We start from the raw sequence: 13,728 nt of genomic DNA, 5'->3' as shown, positions 1-13,728 counted from the left end.
GTATCAATTTATGTTGCATTAGCCTGATTATGATAAAAAACACATATAATTAAACACACGTTTGCGATTTAAATCAAAACACGATTTAAATCAATATAAATGTTTATATTGTAACGCATACTGTCCAGCCTCCATTTCTCTATAAAAATTTACTCTATTACACACACACACAACAGAAGCAGGAAGCAGAAGCAGGGACCATTGTCAGAAGGGAAGAAGGTGACTATTCATTGTTATCAAAAATGACTTAGAATCGATCATGTTGTGATATTTTGAAATATAAAAGTCAATTGATTGTCCATAACATCGCTATTCTATTTTTTCGACCAGCTGGATTTGAACACACAACCCATGAGTTGGTAATCAGGCACGTAGACCAGTAGGCTACAAGGGAAGTCGCATGAAGAGAAAGGCGAAACAGCCCTACACAGCCCTGTCGCAGTACACGAATATAATCATATCATTATTAAATTCTTTAGATACGCGATTCCATATTATATTAGCAGAAAAGCTTAAAACTACCACTTTTTCACACGCTATTTCACACACTAGTTAAGTACTTCGATGCTTAAAATCGTTAGGTAGAAATGGAATACCGGTGTGTATTTTTCCTTTAAAGTACCGATTCCTGGAATGACTCGCTGACACCCTTCTGAAGTGGTTCCATAAAATCTGGTATACGGAAAAGAAAGCATTGATAAAAAAGCCTGGATTCTCATGTATCTCATACAAGTATCTTTTAATACAGTCTTTGCTGTGCTCTTGAGTATCCTTGTGATATTTTGAGCTCTAGTTGAATGATAAGTGTCGCATTTTAAATCATTTTCGTAGTTAGAAATTATGAAACGCCCTGTTAAAAGCAAGGGAGTTTTTATGCCCGTTGAAGTAAAACAAAATGCCTGACGATTTAAATCAATATAAATGTTTATATTGTAACGCATACTGTCCAGCCTCCATTTCTCTATAAAAATTTAAAGTATGGCTTGGACAGATTCCAAGTGCTTGTACAGATGCAGCCATTCAAAATGTGCGGGCGATACCGCATTATTTTACGGTAAGCTGTACGCAGTCTACTGCAAGCTACCAGTAAATACCGCGAGTTACTGGTAAATACCGCTAGTTACCGTAAATTCTCCTATAATACGACAAGCAAAATAATAGTATCCGGAATTTGAGCTAATAAAGCTCAACCTCTCATGTTTGAGCTGTGGCCATCAAAGTCTTTAACGAAGATATTACTAATAGTATTAATAATGAATGACCTTGGACAAGCTGTAAGTGTAAACTCAAAGTATTGCCCTGGTCAACATTCTTTTTTTCATTGACCGTCTTTGTAAAAGTAACACCACAGCTTTTCGCAATCACGCATTTGTTTCCAATCATGCAAAGTACAGTAATTTTTGAGAATCGATTCACCATGCCTTTCACATGCTCATAAAAGAGATTGATTTAGGAACATAAACATATTACCGTATGAAAACTGTACTGTATACAGTATGTATATGTATATTTAATGTCTTAACTGTGCCCGTTTAAGTATTGAATATTCATATCTAATTTTACCACTGAAGGGAAATCTTAGTAGCTGAGCATAAAAAGAATAGGAGCATATGTAATGTTGCCATAGCCAAATTAAATGTAATGTAGCTCTCTGAAGGCACCAGTTCTGTAGGGTTTGGGCATTTACTGGAACAATTATTAAATGTAGCAGTAAATCACAAAATTAATTATTTTGATGGCTTTAGAATCCAACCATGCGACATAACTTAAACAACGCACACACACAGGTACTAATACACGAGGATACATTTATTAATACATAGAATATGCATGTAAAACTAACAGATCTTATCGAGAGGGTTATCAGAATACAAAAGATATATATTCAATCAGTTACAAAGTGTTACACATATCAAGAGGACATACCTTCAGTATATCATTCATTTAGACCGTTTCGTAAATGAACTTTGTTATAACTTCTACATTAGATACTCAAAACAAGTACATAACTCTAAGGAATTAAATTGATATCAACTGGTTGGGATAACAATTGAATTCTCGAGCTGTAATGCATTGAAGTTGAATACTCATCCAATTTCTGGGGATTCAGATCTCCTGCGGGCACAAAGAAACAGTTGCAGGCTGTTGCTGTCCAATCAGCACTCTCTGGCTCCGTGCCAGGCTGTGCTGTGCGGCTTGCGACGGTGCGCTGCTGATGCTCTCTGAAGACCGGCTAGTTAGTGTTGGCTTTAACTAGCACAGTTGTGCACAGGAGAAAAGATGACTGTGGGACCCAGCAAGTCAGGAAGAGGACCGGTTCATTCCTGATGAAGTGCTAGTTCTGAATAATGATTAAGCTGTCCATAGTTCCGATCTGTTCACGAGGCTTGCTGCTGATGCTAACCTTGGGTGGATCCTTTGGTTACTCGTGGCGACCTCTGCTCTCGACTCTTAGAACAAAGGAAAGTTCTGGCACTCGGACACACTGACCGTTCCGTGGTTGTCCGGGCTGAGTCTCAGGATGGTCAGGAGGCGCTCTGCGAGAATGTCCTGCCCTTGGGAGCCTTCTGCTCCTGGGCCGTCCTGCCCTGGAATTCTCCTTTGAATTCCCTTTAGAATTGTCCACAGAATTCTCCACTGAATCCTACTGAATCTTACTGAATCTCACAGGCTCTCTGTGTTGCCTGTTTTTACCTGGAGGAACTTCAGCTCATTCATTGGCTGAAAGTTCCATGGGCATCAGAGTCCCACGTGGGTTACTCGGCCCTACCAGTCCCTGATTGGTTGATCAAGGTGAGATATGAGTCACTTACTCCTGACACTTAGGAATGCAGTCCAGATGCCCAACTGGCACTCCCTAGACAGATAGGCACCAATGGATGACCATTGACCATGATAGCCAAGCTTAGCTAAGTGCATCCCCATTTGGGAGCTGTTTAGGAAACCTTAAATCAAAGGAAACCTTAAATCAACCTGCATGAATAGTTTCTCTGTGGCTGCACCACAGAGATGAACAGAGAGATGAGGCCTAATTTGGGAAAGCTCAGAAACACTTAATTCTTTCTTATTAATAAGCCTCGCCGCTACAGTCTTAACACCGATACTTCAGTGCGTAAATACTGCTCACGTATATGTTTCTAGGTTTATATTATACATTTCATACAGTCAAATTACTTTTGAGGAACTAATAAGAAGTGCGAAACGGTATGCGTTTTAGTATCGTTTTGTGCTGGGACCCGTGGATTGATTAGAGATATCAAGTACATACAAGTCATTTTTTAAATGTTGTAGTTCGTCTTGTAAAAATGTTACGAGTACATCATCTATCAACAATTACACAGGTTCTGTTTCCATATTGCGGATTTTGGTTACGTAATATTATTTTCTAGATTTCACGTTGTGAATATATGATTTGGGCAAACAGAGCCGCAAAGAAGTACATTATGGGTTGTTGTTTTTTTTTTGCAGTTTTATCTAGAACAAGCGATGCTTAAACCTTTGTCTGATTCTTGTGAAACTATCCACACGACACTTACAGTACCTACAGTATAGCACAGATCTGCAGTCCACCATTAGAATACTGTGGGTGTGTTGTATAAGCCATACCGCCCAAAAGAGTTCTAAAACAGGAGATGCATCCTCGTTTAGGAACGTGGTATAAAGTAAAAAGGTTTGGGAAGAGTCCTCCGTTTGAACAGTTCAAAATAGACGTAAAGGGGTATTTACGGACTCTTTCGAAATGTAAGAACAAGCTGTGCGGACCTTATCTTTATTTACCTTGTGTAATCGTTTTCCAAAAAGTGTAATTGTATTATAGCATGTGCCCCTGATGATTTTCTTGATACCTTATATGTGCTCTTGTTTGTATTGTATGTAGTTTTGTTGTTCAAATAAAAAATAAAAGACACAACTTTCCGGATGCGGCTGCTGTAAAAATAAAATGACATCAAGGGTGCTGTACACAGAGGTCTGAAACCTGCTTCGCAGAAGATCTTTATCCAGAGGTGTTAAAGAAGTCGAGATCTCGCCATGAGAGGGGAACCATCTCAGAAAAAGCAGGTGCAGTCGATTCCACGGTCATAACGCCACTAAGTCGGGCAACAAGAGCAAAACCCAACTGGCTTCCTCCAGGCAAGTAGTGAGACAAAGAGAGAGGGCACAGCGGGTAGCGTGGCCGAGCAGTCTAAGGCGCTGGATTAAGGCTCCAGTCTCTGCAGGGGTGTGGGTTCGAATCCCACCGCTGCCAAGTGCTTCTGTCGAGACCTCCTTTCAGCTGACTTCAGACGAAAGGGAGGGAGCTGCTTTTTGGCAGTCTCTCGAGAAACTAAGTAAAGTGTTTAAAGATACTTTCTCAGTTTGACATCAAGGCACAAACCAAAATCCTTCTTGCGTCCTCTCAACCTAAATGCGTTTTGCCACTTTTTGCGTTATGCAGGGAACAACGTCTGCCGAGATCACTTTTGTGTCAATGCAAATCGTAGTGTGCCCTCCGCTTTAATGTTGGTTGTACTGGCGTGCTACTTCTGTCTGTGAAACTTGAATGTTCTGCTTCTTCACACCAAATCGTTGGCGGGGGTTGAGCTTGTTAAATCTTTGCGCATAGCGCTCCTTGGAAGTACTTTGTCCAAGTTCAAAAGCGATCGTGGGATTTACTTCATGCGTTCAAAAAGCATGCCTCGCACGACAGATTTAAATGGGGAATGGAGTCTGCTTCTTGGTGTTTTTCCTGTGGTTGCAGTTACAAAGTTGATCGTGCTTTCACATTCTGTTAAATTCTGTATTCACTGGCTGAGCTTCATCAGTTGGTTCGAAAAGGAATCTCTGCTTCGGTTCCAGAAAACTCATCAGTAGTGTGTTTTTTTCCGTGCCCATGGCAGTCTTTTAAAGCTGGTAGTAATGGCGGCGAAGTTAATTTTTTATCCGCTTTAAAAGAATAAGGACGGGCTTGGGCAAGCTCCATTTACCACTCTTTCAGCTAACCGCCGAACTCGCAAACTGATTACACTGCAGAGCCACAGGCGCCTCGCTTTTCTCCATTCTCTGGGTCAGGTTGAAAAAAAAACTTTGCTGGTATTAGCTGGCCTGCTGGGAGCACCTCTTCTTCACTGATAAGCAAGATTTGTGTTTCATCTTTCGCAAGCTGTATAGATTTCTTTCAATACAAGTTGTTCCAGAAAGGAAACGAACACTTGCATTCACCTGGATTAAAAGGCATGGGATTTGCCCATAAGGATACATTCTGTACAGTAAGACAGGAAGAAAGGCACCGCTGGGAATCGGACCCAGGATCTCCTGTTTACTAGGCAGGCGCTTTAGCCAACTAAGCCACGGCGCCAGCAAAGTGCTGTCCTTTGACAGCCACTTGGACACGTCTCAACTGCTCTGAGACATCTGCGTTCGGTGTGCACCGAGCCTGCTCGCCTTGCAAGTTGCCTCATTTACATGGGATAGCTCCACCACTAAGAGAAAGGATGAGAAATGGCTTTTATCTGGCACTTTTCATGTCAGAGGATCTCAATCTGCTTTCCGTGTACAAGAGGATGTCCAACTCATGTAGCTAAAGATGTAGACGACAGTGCTCCACTGAAATCTTGATCTCACAACCCTCGGCATGACTCCGCTGTGTTCTGCTTTAGACAAAAGGGGGGAATAGACTTCTTTCATCACACGTTTTGCACTGTTTACGGTGTTTGCAGTGCTCTTTCTTAAATGAAAACCAGGAATCGGCACCATATGAGGTGAGACTAGATAATATTGGAACAAGTAGCCTCGCCATTCCATGCGTGATGTGAGCAAAGTGTAATTCCTGTCTTTATAATGTGCTTGTTAGAGACTTAGCTGGCACCCAGAGCGCTTTAAATCCGGGAGTCAGCAGCCCAAGACAAGAGAGCTTCCTTCGTCTATGTTTTTTGCGTGGAGGGGGGACCCATGCGTGTGCTGCAAACGATCTTAGTATCGAAGTGCCGTCCCACATAACCGATCCGAACAATCTGCTTTACAGAGGAGCACTGCCGGAGCTTATGGTTGGCAAACTGAAGACCAGGCCGACCTCTTCTGTGACTCTTGAACACTGAATCTCAAGATTGTGAATTCAAGCTCCACGCTGACGGGAAATTCCATAGGTAATGATCACATTTTCTTGCATGCTAATCAAAAGAAATATTAAGAAACTTTTCCCCATACCAGTTTTTTACAAAAGTAAAGGCCCACGGCAGATGTGTGCCACATCACGTCCGAGTTTAGTGACAACTACCTCAGAGATTGGAAGCTGGGTAGTTTCAGATCAGATCACTTTTTTATCAAAGGTTCAAGCAAACCCAAATAGTTTTGCAAGAGACATTTCAGTATCCCAGTCAAATCCAGTACGATTGCTGGATCCTTCGAATTCGACTGAACTATAGCACAGATCTGCAGTCCACCATTAGAATACTGTGGGTGTGTTGTATAAGCCATACCGCCCAAAAGAGTTCTAAAACAGGAGATGCATCCTCGTTTAGGAACGTGGTATAAAGTGAAATGGTCTGGGAAGAGTCCTTCGTTTGAACAGTTCAAAATAGACGTAAAGGGGTATTTACGGACTCTTTCGAAATGTAAGAACAAGCTGTGCGGACCTTATCTTTATTTACCTTGTGTAATCATTTTCCAAAAAGTGTAATTGTATTATAGCATGTGCCCCTGCCGATGTTATTGATATTTTATATGTGTTCTTGTTTGTATTGTATGTAGTTTTGTTGTTTTCAGCTGACTTCATATGAAAGGGAATGAATTGTTTTTTCTCAGTCTCTCGAGAAACTCAGTTTTAATGCTTTCCATTTTAATGTTGGTTGTGGTTGCGTGCTGCTTCTGTCTGTGAAACTTGAATGTTCTGCTTCTTCACACCGAATCGTTGGCAGGGGTTGAGCTTGTTATATAATAATTATAATAAATAACTTTATTTTATATTGCACCTTTAAAGGTGGCAATCTATATGAGAGCGCATGTAACAGCACAGGACACCCAGTTAGGAGCTCACACAGCTTTCAGCTCAGTGTGCAGCGCTCTCTTGCCTTCCTGAAGATGACGTAAAACTAGTTAAAATCATGTGATAGTTAACAAAGCTAAATAGTGAAACAGCCAGCACAAATGGTTGCGTTTGTGATTATGTCACTTCTCTACTACAGCAGTGTCGATAAAAGAAACTCTGAAACCACTAAAGCACTGCACAACTGAATTCGGGAGAATAATATTAGGGATTCTGAGCGATGTCTGCATACAAGCAATCCAATACAGATGCTGAAGTCTTTAAATATTGACTCTCCCTGTTGTGCTGCCTTTTCCTTGAAGGAAAACTATTCAACTGGAAGAATGTTTATCGCAGGTTTAAAACTTGCTGTTGCTATTTGGAGAAATCCACAAACTCGTGTTTTTCTTGTGTTTTAAAAGACAGCCATACCCACTGACAAAATAACGACACTGCTGCTGATTTTTTCTGGAGCCGAATCACAGTTGACCTTTTTGAGCCAATTGATGAAGCCGACCCAGTGAATACTATGGCAGAAGGTGGAAGAGCGTTCAACTTTATAACTACCGCAACCACAGGAACAACAGCAAGAAGCAGAATCAATTTCTCATTGAATGGTGCTGTTGTTTGAGGTATGCGTTGTGAACGCATGCAGAGAATCCCACAATTTCTTCTAAACTTGATAAAGTATTCCTGATGGAGCGCTGTGTGCAAAGATTTCATAAACTGTACTCCTGCTGACAATTCGGTGTGAAAAAGCAGAGCATTCGAGTTTCACTGACAAAAGCTGAATGCAAGCCAAAAGCAAAATTAAATGGTATTGACAGCACACTACGATTCGCACTGACTGAAAAGTTATCTCGGCAGCTGTTGTTCCCCGCATGAAGCTGAAAGGGTCAATGAGCATTTCTGTTGAGAAGACAAATTAAAGCTTTTTTCTCCCTTGATGTTGAGCTGACAAAGACTATCTTGAAAGATATCACAATCTCTCGACAGACTGTCGAATAAATTCTTAACTGATCAAATTCTCATCGGAAGCAAGGTCTTAACATAGAAGAAACTGGCAGCAGCGGAATTTGAACCCCAAAAAGACTGTAGCCTAAAACCCAACACCTTAGACCGCTCAGCCACACTACCTTCTGCAGCACATTCCTTCCTCACATTACTCAATTAAAGAACACTGGGCTTTAGCTCTTGTCCAACATGGAAACGACTGTCACTTGGTGAAATCTCAACTTCTTTGGCAGCTCTGAATATAGTTCTTCTTTGGAGCAGATTTCAAACCTTTTATTTAATTTATAAAGGAGGGCGCATTCCAAAATGTGTAATTCCTGTTTTAGAAAAGCTCTGGGCGGTGTGTCTTCTTTTAACGCACAAACAGTGTTCTAACTGTATACTGTAGATCAGTGCAGCTATCGTACTGGATTTAGCTGGGATTCTCAAATTTTTCTTAAGAAGGTATTCAGGGTTGCTTAAAACTTGAATAAAAAAGTGATCTGAAACTACCTACTGTACCTTCCAATCTCTGATGTTGCTGTAACTAAACTCAGATGTGGTCTTTTGCAGATGTGCAGTGTGCCTTTACTCTTGTCGTATTAAACATTACCTCTGTTGTTGGGCAGAGTTGAAGGGGAACAAACTGCACAGAAAATTACAGAACGATAAAATGTTTCTACACTTCAAAATGTCCCTTTAAAACCCTCCTCACACACGTCGGTGTGGGGAGTGGGCAGGTAGAGACGTTTTACAGATGCTCATGATATTTCTCATGGGGTGTTACCTGTTGTAGTATCTCTCTCTGCGCCTCTGCGGCTGAAGTGTGAGGTAACGTTTTGAACAGCCTCTTTGTCTTACAAAACAAGAAATGAAAATCAACTGGTAAATTGAACAGTGCAGTAATCAGCACAGTATACATTAGGAAGCAATTAAACAAAAGATTAGCAAAAATTGAAGTTGAGTAGATTGGAGTAAGAAATTAATTCTATATGTAAGCAAACGAGAACCCACGCTGGGCATGAATCACACCAATCTTTCAGCATTTCTGAAACGTTTGATTGAATTGACAAAGAAATCCTCTCCCGATCTTCATCTTTGAAAAGGTTAACCTTTTGAGCCAGCAGGTGTAACACTGCAAAGCTGCCTGTTTCTCGCAGATGTTTGAAGCTGTAGATAAAGTTTTGCTTGTTGGTGCATTGGCTTAGCTGATTAGTGTGCCTGACTAAAAAAACAAGAGATCCTGGGTGTGAATCCCAGTGGTAACTATTCATAAACAGCAGGCCAATCACTGCCAATATTTATGGAGCTCAATTTAAGGATGAAAGGATATGCATGTGTTACAGCTTTCTGCAGGTGTTTTATGTTTTAGCACAAGTGTTGGCTCTGTTGCACAATGGAGGGCGTGTTGGACTTCTAGATGTTAATAGAATTAAGTCATTCAAAGGTTGTGGGTTGGAGTCCACCCAGAGTCACATGTTATTTTGATTCAGACTTTCGAAATCCTCTAGGGATTGGTGTTGATCAAGTCAAATAGAGGACTTCTTATGAGTCGACAGTCGAAAATGAACAAGCGGCCACAAGGGAGAAATTAGCACTGGACCTGGTCGGTGATCGCATTATTCCTATCCTGTAGTCCATGCACTGGTTCCCTGTCAAGTTTCATGTCGACTTTAAAATCCTCATGCTCACCTATGAGCCTCTCCATGGCTTGGCACCTCAGTACCTGTCTGAGCTCTTATTGCCCTACTCCCCTAATCGCAACCTTGGCTCTTCTAATTCTGGTCTCCTATCTGTCCCCCAAGCCCGTCTACGCTCTATGGGTGACAGGGCCTTCTCCGGTTATTCCCCCAACCTCTGGATCTCTATCCCCAAGGATATCAGAGAGTCACCTTGTCTAAACTCCTTCAAATCCAGACTCAGAGCCTCCTTCTTTAGAAGAGCCTTTAATTAACTATTCTTTACCCCTTTGCTCCTACTGTATTTAGTACCACCATCTACTGTCTCCTTTAACTGTGTATTCTCATCCTGCTTATCTTGTGTATTTTTTCATTGTATTGTTCTCATTCTGCAAAGTGCTTTGAGAAGCCACCTTTAAAGGTGTTATATAAAGTAAAGTTTATTATTATTATTATTATTATTAATAATGAACAGTGCATTTAACTCTGAGCACACTTGGTCCTTCTTTGAGAAGGACTGCAGGGGTAGGGAACAAGCTTTTCATGTGTGTTGTTGAAGACCATATAATCGCTTTGTTGCAGGAAATGTCTGAATGCCATCATCGGAGTAAGGACAGGATCAGGGTTTGGGGAAGTCTTTTTGATGCCTGAAACTGTGTGGTTCCTGGTTGTAACGGCTGACACTCTACACCTAAACAACAGAGAACACAGTTGACATCGCTGAACTGCCTAGCGGACTTTTTTTGCCTTCTTCTGACCTGTATTTAAAGCAATTCTCTAAAAACGTGGCACATTATATCTGTGGTACCTTTATGGAGGGTGAGCGCACTCATAAGGATCATAGATTCGATCACAAGCATCCAAAAATTAGCGTGAGAAAATGACATCACGCTATAAGGTTGAATGGCACGAGTTCTCCTTTTCCCTCTGTAGAAAATGTGTGTTTTAAAGGAGATGTCATGTTATTTTTTTGCCAGACAAAGCCATGCCGTAAGAACAGTGTGGTTATTTAAATGTATTGGTATAAAATTGGTTTAAATCAAAGGAATGTAACAACAAAAAATTAAGTGCTTCTTAACACAGAGATAGTTGGAGATATTTGGCAGCAGTGGGATTCCAATTTACGTCCCCAAAGAGTCTGGACCTTTAATCCAGCTCTTTAGAGTGCTCGGCTGCGTTAGCCCTGACTGCCTCATACCTCACACTGGCTCAGAGAAAACTGGGTGGCTTGCAAAGACTGGTAGGAGAGGAAAGGAATAAATATTTATTTTTTATCTGCTAAAAGAAGAAAGGAAATATTTGATAATTGTCTAGCAGTTGTTTTGATCAAATTATTGTAATGCAGTGGCAGGTACAATTAAGGTATAATATGTACATGAACTGAGTCTGAAATCTGAGTTGGTGATGGCAACTGACTATCACTGGAGGACAGTTCATCATGAGTGGGTAAGCCTGCATAATGAGGGAGAAGAGATTGGCCTCTGTGATGCAGTGTCCAGTGACACTAACTATCTGTCCTACTGTTCTCTGCTAACGTAGAGGGTGAATGTTGTTTAAGGTGAATGTAAGGTTTCTTTTTTGTAAAATATTTTCGAGCACATTTTTGTTGCTGAAACTTTATCTTGTGCATTTGAATTAATTCCAATATTGTCACCTAATTCTATACATTGTTTCATCAGACTAGAACATTTAGAGGAGCTCAATTGCATTCATGAATTGCATAGTGATAGTATTTCTTGTCGTTTAAATATTTCAGTCAAAAATGTAGAGAAGGTGCTCCTGTTTTCACCATTATAAAAACTGTTTCACCAGTAATATTTACTCTCATAAAAGTATTGTAATTGTATTGTTCTGTTCTGTGACAGTCTTGAGTGTCCTTCTCTTTTACTGCACTACACTTCTCCAGGAGCCAGTTCAGCACACGAGGATCCTCAGTCAAACAAACACTGCAATAGCTTGATAAAATACACTTCTCATCCTTTCTCTTAGTGTTGGTGCTACTATTCTATGCAAAGGAGGTGCCTTGACAATTAAAGGAGTCTTCATGAAGGTGTTAATGGCAACCTCTCCACTGGCAATTGACCGGGCTTTTGAAGAAACCAATCTCATTCAACAACCATACAAATTGCATAGCTTAAGGCACATGAAGCGAAATTCGTGAGCAGATAGACACAAAACAATGTCGCTTCACATTATTTGCAAAGCTGTTTTGCTTGTCTAACCACCTCTTCCTACTTTGCAGTGAGCACATATATTTTATTTTCTTCTCTTATATTTTCCTTGATATTTTACTATCCCTTTCCCCCATGTGGAGATTAATCCACATCCAAAACCCCATGTTTCACCCTGCATTTGTGCCAGTTTTACAATCTGTGTAAAAGCCTGCCTTACACAGGTCTAGTGGTACAATCAGTCAGTCTGGGTTACTTATATAGCTGTGTAGAGTGGAGTCATGCTGAGGTTATAAGTTCAAGCCTCCCCTGGAGCCATTAAGTCTTCTGAATGTTTTTCACTCATAAAAAGTTCATTCGCCGTAGCAGTTTCACTGTGACTTTGCAGGTAAAATATTCTTAATGAGAATAATATTTTGTATGCGATAAATAACCGCACCAGAAAATATTGGAGAGAAATGGCTTGTCGCGCTATTTTCAGCAGACACTCAGACACAGAAATGTCTTGTCATTAAAGAAAAGTTATGAAGAAGAGGTGTGACATCATTGCAAAGGCGATATTTTCTGATGTCTGTCTTGGTTAATAATCATTTGCGTGGGAATTACTTCTGTCATTATTACTAATACTGATAAAAACAGAGAACTCACAGCTCTCTGGATGTTGGTCATGACTCTAGAAAGTGTTTTTATTTGCAAGCGGCTCTGGAACTCAACACCTGTTGATGGGTCACTTCTGTCAGACACATCAGTGGAACCCAAGCCCACCTACACACACATTCACACACACTGATAGATACACTGTACACCTACACTCTCACACACATTTACATTCACAGACACATCACACCTTTATACACACAATAAGACACTTACACACTCACATATATACACTCACACATGCTATCATCATTAATACTCACATAGACGCAGGCACTACACACACTAACAGACATACCAACACATACACTTACAAATATAAAACTACACACTGACAGACACCACACACTCACAGACACACACCATACACACACATTCACAGGCATGCATTCACAGAAACAGACACTACGCATACTCACAGACACACAGACACACACTTATAGACACCAAACACTCAGAGACCTCACACGCTCACACACTAACAGCCCACACACGCATAGACACCACACATGCACAGACATGCACCCACACACGCACAGATACCACAAACACACTTATCCACAGATACACAATAACTAAAACAAATATAAATACTACTAATACTACAACAGTAACACTATCACTAAAACTGACACAAACTACTAATAATAACAGTAATGTTGTTACTAAAACTAACATTACTACTAGTGTTAATACTCTAACAGTAACACGATAATTATAATTAATATTAACATGAATATGAACATTAAAACTAAAACAATCAGTAGTGCCACTGTCATTAATACTCACATGAACACTAGCATTAAAACTACCAGTTGTACTCTCACTAATATTAACATGAAGACACTGATATTAGTATTAGTTGCTGCCCGTGACGTCACATCGCTCTCTGTGACAAATGCGAGACACTTAAACGCGTGCAGCGACGGAGCGCCTGTCGCCTTGTATACCATTCTTATGATTTATAAACACCGGAAAAATGCATTTAAACTGTTACTTACATACATTTATGAACTTGAAATATAATTTTCTAGCTCTAGGATACAGTTACCTAAATAATAATATGAATAATCATTGTTTATTTTCAGATTGAACATTATTAACCCTATCTATCTATGAATTGGCTACATTACTCTGCTCTCCTCCCCACTGATAGCTGATGTGTGGTGAGCGTTCTGGCGCACTATGGCTGCCGTCGCATCATCCAGGTGGATGCTGCACATTGGTG

At 40.5% G+C, this 13,728-nt stretch overlaps 1 protein-coding gene and 2 non-coding genes across 3 annotated transcripts in view; 2 read left to right on the top strand and 1 right to left on the bottom strand.

Moving 5' to 3' along the window:
* The window catches only part of LOC138242535 (scavenger receptor cysteine-rich type 1 protein M130-like), a 358,811-nt gene that overhangs the window by 68,743 nt on the left and 276,340 nt on the right, over nt 1-13,728 (top strand). The window lies entirely within an intron of this gene.
* trnal-aag (transfer RNA leucine (anticodon AAG)) lies at nt 4,165-4,246 on the top strand. Its single transcript has one exon. It is a non-coding gene; the product is annotated as a tRNA-Leu (tRNA).
* On the bottom strand, nt 5,262-5,335 carry trnat-agu (transfer RNA threonine (anticodon AGU)). The gene has a single exon. It is a non-coding gene; the product is annotated as a tRNA-Thr (tRNA).

The sequence above is a fragment of the Lepisosteus oculatus genome, chromosome 14, assembly GCF_040954835.1.
Source record: "Lepisosteus oculatus isolate fLepOcu1 chromosome 14, fLepOcu1.hap2, whole genome shotgun sequence".
In the NCBI taxonomy this organism is placed as follows: Eukaryota; Metazoa; Chordata; class Actinopteri; order Semionotiformes; family Lepisosteidae; genus Lepisosteus; species Lepisosteus oculatus.
Note: the sequence above shows the minus strand (reverse complement) of the source record. Positions and strands in the feature narration are given on the sequence as shown.